General features: G+C 46.4%; 1 pseudogene; it reads left to right on the plus strand.

Annotated features, from left to right (window-relative positions):
- Positions 1–2,223: 2,223 nt before the first annotated feature.
- LOC140711348 (uncharacterized) lies at positions 2,224–4,671 on the plus strand (annotated as a pseudogene).
- The last annotated feature ends 8,655 nt before the right edge of the window (positions 4,672–13,326 follow it).

The raw sequence follows: 13,326 nt of genomic DNA on the forward strand, positions 1-13,326 counted from the left end.
AGAAATTATGCTTCATTAAAGCATGGGAATGTTATTTACATGGACATTCATTACTGCATTTTTTACATGGGAATGTAAATAATTGAAGAGATTGTTAAAGACTAAATCATGCACATTCAATAACTGTAAAACATTAATGATAACTGAAACACAAATTTTGATGTTCCCCAAAAATGTTAAAATATAAAACAATACTGGCCAATTAAAGATAGAAAACAATCCTAATGAAGCTCCCCAACAGACACATTAAAACTTCTCTGTACATTAAACATTTGGGATTTCAAAGGAAAACTCAGATTCATTCCATTCTTAATATGGCCTTTAAAAAAAAAATCTGAGGTATTACAATATTTCATTTAAAATTTACAAAATTCCATTACATTCATGATTTCATTTGATCCTCAAAACAATCTCCTGAGTTAGGCAGAATAGGTATTACTAAAAACTAACTCCATTTTACAGGTAAGGGAACTGAAGTTCAGAAAGTACTTGGACTTAACAAAAGCTTTAATAGGGTCACATATCGAAACCAAATCCTCTGCTCAAAAGAACTAGAAGAAGTTATCTTTTACATATTATTCATACTTATATCCTGTCAATATCCAAAAATGTTTTGAGGTAGCCTGCAATAATAGACACCTATCCAATAAAAACATTAAAATGAAAAACGGGGCGGGGGGAACAGCAGGTGACATGGGACACAAAGGTAGATAGCAAAGACTGAGACTTAAAATCTAAGAAAACTTCATCTCTGACCTTCCAGTTCCAGGGAGATAATACTAAAGGAAACAAGATGGTTTATAGACTCATAAACTGACAAAAGAGAGGTTGCATCAGTTCTTAACTATGAAACACTCCTAGCAGCAACAGCAAATCTCTAGGACAACATACCAATGGCATCAAAACAAGAGTATACTTCAGTGATAGAGTGAATTAAGTTCCCTGTTTGGGACCCAGGGCAGGGCTAGAGAAAAGAACTCTGAAAAGTAGAGCTCAAAAGTGTATCCTCTGTCGGCCAGGCGCAGTGGCTCACACCTGTAATCCCCAGCACTCTGGAAGGCCGAGGCGGGCACATCATGAAGTCAGGAGATGGAGACCATCCTGCCTAGCACTGTGAAATCCTGTTTCTACTAAAAATACAAAAAATTAGCCGGCCGTGCTGGCAGGCGTCTATAGTCCCAGCTGCTTGGGAGGCTGAGGTAGGAGAATGGAGTGAACCCAGGAGGCAGAGCTTGCAGTGAGCCGACATCCTGTCACTGCACTCCAGCCTGGGCAACAGAGCAAAACTCCATCTCCAAAAAAAATACATATATATATATATACACACACACACACACACACACCCTCTGTCTTTTCCATACCCATGTGTCCCCTTCTGTGAGAGACTTCCTTACACCTTTGCGGGGAAGAGAATTTTTCTCTGCTATATTTGCTTGGAAGAATTAAAGGTGTAGGGCAAAAATTCTTGGAAATTATGTAGTTTACAATCCTCAAAAGTGAGAAAAATGAAGCCCAGAAGAGAAGGCCTTCCAGGAAAATTCCAGAGCCGAAGGTAGACCCAGTACATTGTTTTTGTTTTTGTTTTGAGAGGAAGTCTCACTCTATGGCCCAGGCTGGAGTGCAGTGGAGCCATTTCACTCACTGCAACCTCCGCCTCCTGGGTTCAAGGTATTCTCCTGCCTCAGCCTCCTGAGTAGCTGCGATTACAGGCGCCCACCACCACGCCCAACTAATTTTTGTATTTTTAGTAGAGACAGGGTTTCACCATGTTGGCCAGGTTGGTCTTGAACTCCTGACCTCAAGTGATCTGCCTGCCTAGAACTCCCAAAGTCCTCGGATTACAGGGTGAGCCACCGCGCCTGGCCGACCTGGTAAGTTTTAATCAAGTACTCTGAACTATGCAACAAACACTAGGAAGTAATAGAAAAAAAATTAATCTAAAAACCCTCTGGAGAGTCAAAGAAATGCAGATTTAAAATAGCATGAATACTTGGATTCATGGTATCGAAAAAGGACTTCGCATTTACCCGCATGTACAAACTGCCTGCCCACCTCTATCAGAGCATTTTTCAAGCTGTGCTACAGTTAACTATGTACTGCCCAAAGCCAATCTGTCCCTGCAGATCATAAGCTCTTAAAGACCAGGACTTCAGGAGAACAAGCAAAACTTCAGAGAGAAGGGAGCCACCGAAACAGAGTTCATAGCAATGGGTTGGCAGGAGCTGATGACTGGAGGTGCGTGGTAGCGTTGGGGTCTGGGACAGGGGAGGGCAGAGAAGGCAAAAGGGCCTACATGACACGCTACAGGGCTGGAGCCACAGTTGCGGTGATTAGTTCAGTTTTGTCTGGTATGCCTGTTCCTTATACACCACCTCTTGTTCAGAAAGAACTTCAGGTTGAGTATTTGGACTCCTTGAGCCTTCTGCTGTTTGTCTCCGGGAGGTTTAACACTCTTAAAAGGGGAAAACTGTCCAGTTCGATTTTCCTTCCTGGGACATTACAGGTTTTTCAAAAGTTTGATGAAAGCATTCACTAAGGAGTGATTCCACTTTCCCTGGTGGCTGAGAAATACAGCGTCTGAGGGGCAGCATCAGGTCTTCCCATCAAGCTGAGGTCGGAGTCTCCCCACCCACCCTCGCTCCCCCTCGTAAATCTGACCTCTAACTGTAACTGTCTTGGCCTCCTTCCGTGGGTGTGGATGCTCCTGCTTGAAACGCATTTTCCAGCCGGCCAAATTCTTGGGAGAGTTTCTTCCACTCTCCAAGCGCTGAGAGCTACAAAGTTCAATCTGGCTTTCCAGATTTTTTTTCTTCCCATTACTAACGGAAGAAATCAAGAAGCGCGGGGCAGAAGGGCCCTGCTCCCTCCAATCAGAGCCCAGTTCGGGGCCAGAGGAGGAAGTGCGGCGGTGGGACGTGCGGTGACAGCCCCTCGCCCCCCGGGACCCGCTGGCCAGGGCAGAGGTCGGTGCGGCCGCTGCGCGACAACTCCCGGCCCGCGCCTCTCGCTTCCTCCCGCCGGGCAAGTGAGAGGATAAACCATGCGGCAGGGGCAGTGCGCCCCCACCAACCGCGCTCCCCGCGCACGGACCCCCATACACGCGCGTCCCAGGCGGGGTCGACCCAGAAGAGCCACGGGGCGGCGCACAGCCCCACTAACAGGGCGGCCAGTACTCACGTGAGCGGGTCCACGCAGCCACCTATATAGGTGACAAAACACTCAGGAAGCCGTCATGCGGCGTCGGGAAAGAGGCCCCACCCAGAGTCACGGACTCCCTAGTCGGAGGGTCCGCTCAGTCCCCTCGGTGAGTCTAGCGAAGCGGTCTCGCTGCGAGAGAGGGCGGGGAGGACGGCGGAGTCTCCCACTCGCGGTGACCCGGACCCCGCCCCACGAGTGGGTCCTCGCAGGGCTCCCTCTGCCGCACGCGGGGACCAGCCACGCAGCGGGGGAGCGGGCAGAAGCCAGCGCCCGGGTCCATGCAGTCCCCTCCGCGGCAGATGCGGGGAGCCGGGGAGCAATGGGGACCTGCCCCCACCCGCAGGGCGACCGGCACCCCCGCGCGGGCCCACGCGGTATCGCAGCAGGAGCGAAGCCCCCGGTGCCACCCGAGGCCAAGACACAGCCCAGGCGCAAGGACCCCGGATCCCGACCTCGGACCCTGAGGAGCCGAGCTCGGAGCCGCCACGCCCGGGGCAGAGACCCCAACCCGGTCAGGAGACCCCGTCGCCCGTCGCGCCATCTCACCTCAGGCAGCCGCCTCGCAGCGCTCGTTCCTCGCCGCGGCGCCTGGGCCGACTGGAGCGCAGCTGAGCAGCCCACAGAGCCGCGGCAGCCTCAACAATAGAGCCCCGGTGCGGGGCCGCCCCCGCCGCTTCAGCCCGTGTTCCCCGCTCAGGATCCGGCTCAGATCAAGGAGCTGCAGCTGGCGCGGGGCTGCGGCCGGGACACACACCGTGCAGGTGCACACGGCCCCGCCCGCCGCCCGCCGCCCCGCCCCCAGCGGAGCCGGGTGCCCAGGGCCCGTCCCCCGGCCAATGGGGAGCGATCCGCGCGGAGAGGGCGGGGCCTGGGGGAACAAAGGGAGGTTGGGCGGGGCGGCGCTGGGACTGGGCGTGCCGGATATCGCGGGAGGACCGGACCCAAGAGCTGGCCTCCTAGAGACCCAGCTCAACGTCCACCTGGAGTCTGCTCTACAGGACGCGCTCATCTCAAGCCTAGAACTCAGGCTTTTAGGGCAGAGAGCGAGAGATAGGCTTGCTTTACAAAAAGTGAAACTGAGGTCCAAGAAATACGATTGCCTGCTGCCCGAAGTCACGTAGTCCCATTCACTCGTTCACCTTGTCATTCAGCAAACATTAGAAAGCACGTATGGTGGGCGTTAGGAGTGAAGTAGGAGTGAAGTAGGGCAGGGCGCGGTGGCTCCCGCCTGTAATCCCAGCACTTTGTGGGGCCGAGGCAGGTGGATCACTTGAGGCCAGGAGTTCGAAACCAGCCTGGCCAACAAGATGAAACCCCATCTCTGCCAAAAATACAAAAACTTAGCCGATCGTGGTGGCGCGTACCTGTGGTCCCAGCTACTGGGAAGGCTGAGGCAGGAGAATCGTTTGAACCCGGGAGGTGGAGGTTGCAGTGAGCTGAGATGGTGCCACTGCATGCGCTCCAGCCTGGGCGACAGAGTGAGACTGTCTCCAAAAAAAAAAAAAAAAAAAAAAAAATTAATAGATGGGAAGTAGAAGCGAACTTAGGCTTTCCCTGAAGGAGCTCGGCCAAGGAGTACCTGAAATGTCTCTGCATCTCTTTAAGGTCTGATAAAGGAACCAGGAGCGAGCACTAATCACTACCCTTTCCTGCCTCAGAGCTTTCATGTGTTTGCTGTTCCCCGCCTGAAATGCCAAGTACCAATGGTATTTATTTATTTATAGAAATGGGGTCTCCTTATATTGCCCAGGGTGGTCTCAAACTCCTGGCCTCAAGCTATCCTCTCATCTCAGCCTCCCAAAGTCTTAGGATTACAGGCATGAACCACTGTCTCCAGCCCTGATCGTCTTTAAAACCTCTTTCCTCATCTTATTTGAGCTTCCTGCATCATGTGCCCCCACACCCTTGGTTTTCCTGTACTTCCATAGCTGCTTCCTCTGTGGGTACCAAGAACCCACCCCCTTCTCTGCCCAACTTGTATATGTCTGGGCTCAGGCCAAATGTCCTTCCATTTGCAGTGGACGCTGCTACAGGAAATCTCATGCCCTTCCGGGCTTCACAAACCATCCACATACTCTGCTCCCTGCCAAACATCCATCCCAGTCAGATGCCAACCCTGACCTTTCCCAAAGCCCCAGCTGGACAGAGGGAAGCATCTCAAATTTTCCGTGGACCAAAACAGAGTGGTTTATTAGTGCCCTAACCTGCTCATCCACATTCTTGTGATTCTCTGTAAACAGCCCCTCCATCCACCCAGTTGCTCAGGTGAAAATCTCAAATCCTCCTCCAGTCCTTCCTCCCCCAACATCTCATGCAGCCCTCTGCCTTCCTAGGACGCTGAGCACCTCTCACCACAGCACTTTGGGAGGCTGAGGCGGGCAGATCGCTTGAGGCCAGGAGACTGGGACCAGCCAAGCCAATATGGTGAAACTAAAATACAACAATTAGCCAGACATGGTAATGCGTGCCTATCATCCCAGCTACCCTACCCAGGAGGCTGAGGCAGGAAAATTGCTTGAATCTGGGAGGCAGACGTTGCAGTGAGCCAAGGTCACACCACTGAACTCCAGCCTGGGTAACAGAGTGAGACTCTGTCACAAATTTAAAAAAGAAGAAGAAGAAGAAGAAGAAGAAGAAGAAGAAGAAGAAGAAGAAGAAGAAGAAGAAGAAGAAGAAGAGGAAGGAGGAGGAGGAGGAGGAGGAGGAGGAGGAGGAGGAGGAGGAGGAGGAGGAGGAGGAGGAAGAGGAGGAGGAGGGGGAGGAGGAGGACGAGGAGGAGAAGGAGAAGAAGTGTGACCTCTCTAAGGCAAGGCAGTGTCCCACTCTGATTCACTTCCACGTGTAAAACAAGACCAGCACCCTAAAGACACTCACTCAGGGAGGTTGCTGGGATGGTGGATGCACAGTTAAGGTCTTCATGGTGGCTGGGGCTGACCCCATCCCCATCGTTCTTCCCACACACACCCGCACACTCATCACTCCCACACTCGCACCCACCACTGAAAGCCTGGCCCCTAATCTGATTTGCCTAACAAGGTCCCCGGATGAACAACACATGCTTCCCTACCTCTCCCCTGCTAGGGCCCCACCGTGTTCTGGGATGTACTCAGGGATCAGGAGAACAAAACCTCAGGGAGTGAAAGGACATTCCAGGGTGCAGGCCACTGCATCCCCCTCCATGCCCTCACCCCTGCCTGACACACCCTCACCCCTGTACCTGGCCAGCTCCTACCAACCCTTAAAGTCTCACCAAGTTCAGTGGTGGCAGCCACACCCTATGATCCCTCAATGACCTACGCCCTTGCATAGTCTTCCTGACCTTGGGTACGAGCAAAACCGGTGACTGGCTTCTAACCCATAGAGCCTGGCAAAAGCAATGGGATGTCACTGTCACGGCGCATCACCTGCACACACTAGAGAGAAAAGTTCCACCTGCAGGCGCTGCAGGAGGTAGATGCTGTGCTGAGAAAATACCTTTGGAGGGGCTCCGTAGGCAAGGAAGCAAAAAGCTGGGCCCTTGCCAAGCGGGTCCGAGGAAATGAATTCTGCCAAAAACCTCAACGGACCTGGAAATGGATTCTGCCCTGGTGGAGCCTCAGATGAGGATGCATCCCAGCTGCTTAGCGTGAGATCCCAAGCACAGGACCCGCTAAAATGTGCTCAACTCCTAGCTTGCCAAAATTGGCTTAAAGATGTGTGTTGTTTTAAGCTTCTAAGTATTTAGTTATTGCCTGTGAAAGTGTTAAAATATGAGACAATAACTTAAGTCCCCTCCTGATCACACACATTCTTCTTTCTGGCATTCATCACAATTCTACTTATTGATTGAAAATCTCCCTCTTGACTGGGTGCAGTGGCTCAGGAGTTCCAGACCAGCCTGGCCAACATGGTGAAACCCCATCTCTACTAAAAATACAAACATTAGCTAGACGTGGTGGTGCAATCCGGTAATCCCAGCTACTCGGAAGGCTGAGGCAGGAGAATTGCTTGAATCCAGGAGGCAGAGGTTGCAGTGAGCCGAGATGACACCATTGCACTCCAGCCTAAGTGACAAGAACAAAACTCTGTCTCAAAAAAACAAAAAAAAAAAATTATCTCTTGCCACTAGCATGAAGGTCCCATGAGAAGAAAAATGGGAACTCTTGCTCATAACAGTGCCCCAAATGCCCAGCACGGTGTAGTTCTAGGGCAGTGGGTCGATGGTGGACGCTGCTGGTTGGAGGGCCCAGCTGGCCCTCCCAACTGCCTCCTCCCTGGTCACGTTCCATTATAGAGAACAGAATAGTTTCTTGCCTTTCTAGAGTCCCTCTTAGTGGGGATTGGCCAAGTGACATTGTCCCGCCCCAGGAGATATAAGTGGAAGTTGGCCGAAAGGTTTCTAGCCTTGGTGTGCTGGGACGATTTGAACCAGGACATGAGAGCTGACCGTCCATTGTTCGGGAATTCTGCAAGTTGGTTGTTCAACACATTCAGTACTTCAAAATCTTAAATAACATAAACTCCCAAATTAAAAAATGCGTTAGACCAGATGCAGTGGCCCACGTCTAACACATTGGAAGCCTGAGGCAGGAAGATCACTTGAGCCCAGGATTTCAAGACCAGCTTAGGCAAAAAAGGAAGACCCTGTCTCTACAAAAAATTTTAAAATTAGCTACGCATGGTGTTGTGTGCATGCAATCCTAACCACTCAGGAGGCTGAGGTGGGAGGATCGCTTGAGCCATCTGTTCAAGGCTCCAATGAGCTATGATAGTGCCACTGCACTCCAGCCTGGGTGACAGAGCCAGACCCTGTCTCAGAAATAAATATATTTCATATATTAATAAATTTATAATAAATGTATGTATATACACATTTATGTATTATAATTATATATTTAGACATAAATATATATTTCTTGTTTTATTTATTGATTGATTTATTTTGAGATGGAGTTTAACCCTTGTCACCCAGGCTGGAGTGCAATGATGCAATCTGGGCTCACCGCAACCTCCACTTCCCAGGTTCAAGTGATTTTCCTGCTTCAGTCTCCTGAGTAGCTGGGATTAAAGACACGCACCACCACATCTGGCTAATTTTTGTATCTTTAGTAGAGATGGGATTTCTCCATGTTGGTCAGGCTAGTCTCGAACTCCTGACCTCAGGTGATCTGCCCACCTCGGCCTCCCAAATTGCTGGGATTACAGGTGTAAGCCACTGTGCACAGCCTATATGGTATATTTATATATTATAATTATGTATATTAATTTTATATAATTATATATAAATATAAATATAAAAACTTTCCTTGCCTTCTCTTGTTTCTACCTACAGTCAGTCCCATGACTTCAAATATCTACATGTAGTAATTTTAAATGTGTTTATATATATATATATTTTGTTGTTGTTGTTGTCGTTGTTGAGACGGAGTCTCATCCTGTCGCTAGGCAGGAGTGTAATGGCACAGTCTCAGCTCACTGCAGCCTCTGACTCCCGGGTTCAAGCAATTCTCCTGCCTCAGCCTCCCAAGTAGCTGGGCATATAAGAGCCCACCACCACGTCCAACTAATTTTTGTATTTTTCGTAGAGACAGGGTTTTGCCATGTTGGTTAGGTTAGTTTTGAACTCCTGATCTTAACTGATCGCCCACTTCGGCCTCCTAAAGCGCTGGGAATACAGGCGTGAGCCACATTGGCCAAAATATTTTTCTGTTTCCAAACATTTTACATGAGAGGAAAGCGGAGAATAAATCATCTGACACTCTACTATAAAAAATAATCTTGTGCCTCTCTTCTTTTCGTCTTTCCCAAGTGTGCATATTACCAAAATGTCTTTAGGTTGAGGTCCCCCCATGAAAACTTTACAGGATGCTGTGTCCTCAGCCACCCTCCTGTCTTTTCCTACTCCTGGCATTTTAGAACTGTTTGGGAATGACCCAGGATACCCACTATGGGTGTCTTTTGGAGGGTCTAGTGAGTATCAGCCCGGGGTCATCTCATCGCCAAGGACAGCCTGAGGTAGGGGGTAGTGTCTCTCAGGGGAGTAGCTGGATGCTCTTGGCCTTAGAGGAATCTCCTGGTATAGTTTCATCTAAAATGGTGACCCCTTAGGGTTATTAAAATTTTAGGACATTAAAATGAATGGACAATACAACATAATGTGATTAAAACTAGGTCATGAAAACTGTTCCTCCAGCCGGAGTTTTTATTCCTCGGAGACACATTGATGGTCTGCCAATGGGATGGTGATATTGAGAGGAAAAGGCAGAAATGGTTTCTGCGCTCTAGATTGTCTCAGACTTGTGAAGAGAGAAAAACTGTCCCAAAGGACAAGGAAAACCCACCCCAGAGAGGATGTGCAACAACCTGAACATGAAAATGCACTGAAGGCGCACAGGAGGACAAAGAGCAGTGCCAGTGCCTCCTACGTGATCACTGAGCACTTTACTGAACAGGATGGGTGTCCCGAGGGATAGAATGGCCTGCTGTGACACTTACAAAGGTCTGTGTTGGAGTCAGCACTGCCTCTCCCTGAGTTTGTTACCTTGAATAGGCTTGTCCTCTTATTTGTGTTTCAGTTTTTCATTGACTGTAAGATACATTTTCTCAGTACAACTTGAAAGATAAACATACTATTTACAAAAAGGCAAGGTAAAATGGTGTATTTTATTTGCTAAAAATTCATATTTATTTCTTCCCCAGAGTGAGTGTAGTAAGTTTTAAAGGTCTGTTCTTTTTAAGGGTAATTTCAAATGGAATTGTAGGACTTAGCTTTGTCAATGTTACTGGTGAAATAAAAGTGTGATAGATAAATTGATGATTTACAAAGATTCACCAAAATGTAAGTTTCCTTCCTGTAGCATGGTGAAGAATTTATGACAGTGGACACATTTGTATCCTCTTATCTGGATATTCGAAGGTTTTTTTTTTTTTTTTTTTTTTTTTTGGAGACACTGTCTTGCTCTGTAGCCCGGCTGAAGTGCAGTGGCGCCATCTCCGCTTACTGCAACCTCCGCCTCCCGGGTTCAAGTGATTCTCCTGTGTCAGCCTCCCGAGTATCTGGGATTATAGGCACCCACTACCACACCCAGCTAATTTTTGTATTTTCAGTAAACACGGGTTTTTAGGCCTGACACAGTGGCTCAGGTCTGTAATCCCAGCCCTTTGAGAGGCCAAGGTGGGCCGATCATGAGGTCAGGAGTTCCAGAGTAGCCTGACCAACATGATGAAACCCTGTCTCTACAAAATATACAAAAAAATTCGCTGAGCCTGGTGGCAGGCACCTGTAATCCCAGCTACTCGGGAGGCTGAGGCAAGAGAATTGCTTGAACCCGGGAGGTGGAGGTTGCAGTGAGCCAAGATGTTGCCATTGCACCCCAGCCCAAGCGACAATGGGAGACTCCATCTCAAAAAACAAACAAATAAACAAACAAACAACAAAGAGACGGGGTTTTGATATGTTGGCCAGGCTGATCTCAACCTCCTGACCTCAGGTGATCGCCCTCCTCAGCCTCCCAAGCTGCTGGGATTATAGGCATGAGCCACCATGCCCTGCCCATTGTATTTTCTTTTTATTCCCTAAATTTTAATATGTTTGAGTTTGTCTGTTCCTTTATCGCTGTTTTCTTACATAAAAGAAATTCTGCCTAATCCTTCATTTAAAAAAATCTTCCTGTAACTTCTGAAAGTGTTCTGGTTTTATCTTTCATATTCGAATGGATAATAAGTTGATTATGGCTCACGGAATAGAGAAGAATGCAATGCATTTTCCCAAGTAGATGCCAGCCTGGTTTGCCTCATATTTTGAAGTGCATGTGATTTCTTTTTCTATTCTACAGTGCCTACTCTATCATTCCTCAACTTTCCATATAAATGCTGGGTCATTAACACTTTTTTTTCCCTTGGTCTGCTTGCTCATCTCTCTGCTAATACTGTGCTGTCCTGAATATTTTCGTTTGAAAATCTTAGAAGTATGTTACACAAGCCATCACTCTTTTTTTTAGATGACTAAAAATCATTAGACATTTGTCATTTTTACTACTTATGAAAAAAATAGTTTTCCTTGCCTAAAAACAACCTGAGTTGGGAATTTATGTGATTTCATAGGAATAGCAACTGGAAGTGATGACATTAATGTCATTTTAAAAAACATGTGTCGCATTTCCTCTTATTCCTTTCTGCCTTGACATTGTGCAATAGAAATTTTTTAAATTGTTCTATTAGTATTGTCAAATATCAATTATTGGTTTTATTTACTACTCAATTAAATTTAATGAGCCTACTCTGTCTTGGTGTAATCACATGGAATGGGCTCAACTCCCCAGTTAACAAGTGACAGCACGTGTAAAATATTGTCTACCAGGGAAACTCATTGAACACTTAGTGTTCAGACAGTGTCTTGGTGTCTGGTTCCCTAAGAACCACTGCAGTGACACAAAATAATACACCTTCAGCAGAAAAAGTTTTGGCAAATATATTGCATAAGCCATTTAGATGCAGTGAGTCATTCTTATTACTTGGGTTGGTGGAATCCCTTTCAAAATGTAAGTTACTAATACAAACAAAGATGGAACTTTGCGAGCAGGCGTTTTTAAGAATAAGTAGTCTCAGGACTGATAATATTAACTCCCTTATGCACATCAGGTAGGACTTTATTATGACAGATACTAGAAATGTACAAAGTGAAGTTAAAAGGTAACTCCTAGCAGCACATCTTACTCCCTGGATTCTCTAATAAGATGGGTGTTTCTACTTTGCTGTTGCCTTTTTGAATAGTCCAATTCTAGCATTAGTACTGCTGTGTGGGAGGGAGTATGTGTGAACAGAGTAAGAGTTGTGACAATCAAGGCACAGAATAAATGCTTGGAAATTTTAGAATCATGTAAACAGCTTATGGATTGAGTACAGATTCCCAGTGCTGTCAGTCTCACCCATCCATCTATCTACATGTGTGGAATGTTCTAGGACTCCGTGGCTTTTCAGGATGTGGCTGTGAACTTTACCCAGGAGGAATGGGCTTTGCTAGATCCTTCTCAGAAGAATCTCTGCAGAGAAGTGATGTAGGAAACCTGCAGGAACCTGGCTTCTGTAGGTGAGAATGACAAAACATTTCACTTAATTACAGAACTATTTCCCTATCATCAGTGCTATTTATGATTTGGAATGGGGCAAGGGAATGATTTGGTGAAGAAATCAGGCATGACACTGTGTACAATAAACATTAAATCTAGTAATGTTTCTATAGTTTGTAATAATTTGTGATAATTTTGTGGGTCTGCATTTTAGGAAACAAATGGAAAGACCAGAGTATTGAAGATCACTTTGAAAAATCTGGGAAAGAGTTAAGATAATTTGCACTGAGAAGAGGAAATAAAGTCCTCTGAAGGAATCTTAGCTTGTCATGAACTTAAAAACAAGCGATCAAAACAAATAAGAGTCACTTGAAAGTTATTTCTTTTTAGAAAAAATTCACCCAAAATGTAATGTGCTTCAGTGTAGTGTAGTAAACTGTTTGGAAAACAGTTTACTTGAAAATAGTACTACAAAATTGTGTACATGAATGTTACTAATTTGGTCATAGCCATGCAGGTGGTAGCGGTGTTTTCAGTAGTAACCCATTTACTTTCAAATAATTCAGTCATGGCAAAAAAAAAAAAAAAAGCATTTCCCTTGGTATTGGTAGCAGTGTAAGTCAAAGACCTCTTAATAAGTAGAAAGTTATTAAACCAAGCAATAATAATGTGCTTGTCAATTTTTTTTTTTTTTTTTTTTTTTTTTTTTTTTTTTTACAGAAATCAAATGATACAGAGACTGTGTGAAAGCAAAGACGGTAGTCAGTATGGACAGTTGTCAGCCAAATACAAAAGCTTGATCTGAATGAGAGCATTTCTCCTAAATTGAAACAATGTGAATGCAGTATTTGTGGAAAAGTCTTTGTACGTCATTCCCTCCTTAATAGGCACATCCTAGCTCACTCAGGATACAAACCATATGGAGAGAAGCAATATAAATGTGAACAGTGTGGCAAATTCTTGGTTTCTGTTCCAGGTGTTAGAAGACACATGATAACGGACAGTGGAAATCCAGTTATACGTGTACGATATGTGGAAAAGCTTTTTATTTTCTCAATTCATTTGAAAGACATCAGAGAAC

The sequence above is a fragment of the Chlorocebus sabaeus genome, unplaced genomic scaffold (genome assembly GCF_047675955.1).
Source record: "Chlorocebus sabaeus isolate Y175 unplaced genomic scaffold, mChlSab1.0.hap1 unalloc_scaffold_692, whole genome shotgun sequence".
Lineage (NCBI taxonomy): Eukaryota > Metazoa > Chordata > Mammalia > Primates > Cercopithecidae > Chlorocebus > Chlorocebus sabaeus.